This window comes from Larimichthys crocea, chromosome XIII (genome assembly GCF_000972845.2).
Source record: "Larimichthys crocea isolate SSNF chromosome XIII, L_crocea_2.0, whole genome shotgun sequence".
NCBI classification, from domain to species: Eukaryota; Metazoa; Chordata; class Actinopteri; family Sciaenidae; genus Larimichthys; species Larimichthys crocea.
Genome location: NC_040023.1, coordinates 25,580,730 through 25,582,123, shown reverse-complemented (window position 1 = coordinate 25,582,123; position 1,394 = coordinate 25,580,730).

Sequence of the window (1,394 nt, the reverse complement as noted above, 5' to 3'; positions counted from 1 at the left end):
GGTAAAATAAAAGTTGAATAAAGTAAATAAATTAAGTTATTAAAGGCCAGGCTTAAAATGTGAAACATAAAAAAAAAGTTCAACCTCAATATATTTGGGGAGAATTAAGATAGAATAGATAGATAAATATTAACCACTCTGGTAAGACAATATGCCAATATGGAGGCAACCAGAGCCACCACACTCTTCAGAAACCTGCAGGTGACGTCATGGACACTGCGTCCTTTTTATACTGTCAATGGTCTGCCTCAGTATAGTATGTAATAAAGAGGTCTCCCACCGGGTGCAGTGGACTATGTCAATCAGGTGTCCGCACTAAGTTCGATATCGATATGGTGCTCCTCAGGGGGGCCCGGGACCACCAGGTCGTCTGGGTGCACCGGCCCTGGTCGGTAACGGAGCAGGTCAAAGCCCCCGTGCCGCTGAGTAGTGAGATAGAATAGAACTGTGAATAGAAACCTTGTGAGTTTGTTTGTCCTACAGCACCTCACCTTCACCTGCAGGAGAAGAGCAATCAAGACCAGTCAGACGTGCAAAAATGAATGATGTCTCACTGTCACACTGTTTTACTGGAACACATGAACACAACACAGCCAGTGTTCATGTTCTCAGTATAATACCTGTGCTAAGAAATAAAAAATGTTAATAAATGTACCCTCTGTCAGCAAACTATGACTGCTTTATTAATCACTGCACCCACCTCCACCTTCCAAATCTATAATCCAAATCTCAAGCCTTTATTTCATCCTGCAANTGTTCATGTTCTCAGTATAATACCTGTGCTAAGAAATAAAAAATGTTAATAAATGTACCCTCTGTCAGCAAACTATGACTGCTTTATTAATCACTGCACCCACCTCCACCTTCAGAATCTATAGACAACAACTACAGCCTCTGAAGTGCCCTGTTGCATCAACCATCTGCAGCCTCTTCCACCTGCAGCCTAACATCTCAAGCCTTATTTCATCCTGCAACTGTCACCTTCACATGTAGTTTCTAGAAGATGCGTACACCCCAGTGTTCCCTGGGCGATGTTGCAGACTTGGGTAAGCCTATAGACTCCGACTATGGTTTAGTGTTGAGTGGCCCCCTTTTGCACAGCGTCGACAAAGAGCAAGAAAGGGCCCTGGTCCTTGGGCTGAAAAAGGTCCCTCATTCCCTCATTTCAACTTGCATTACAGATACTGGTGGTGCTTTAAATGTCCAGCAACAGTTTTCAGTCACAAGCAAAACTTCTTATGCAAACATGTAAATGTGTGATAAATATTGATTGATTGATTGATTGATTGATTGATTGATTGATTGATTAAGAGTTTATTTCGAATATGCAAACAAAAATAAGAAGAAAGCAAGGCAAAACATTTAAACATAGAAATAGATATTCGAAAAGGGGT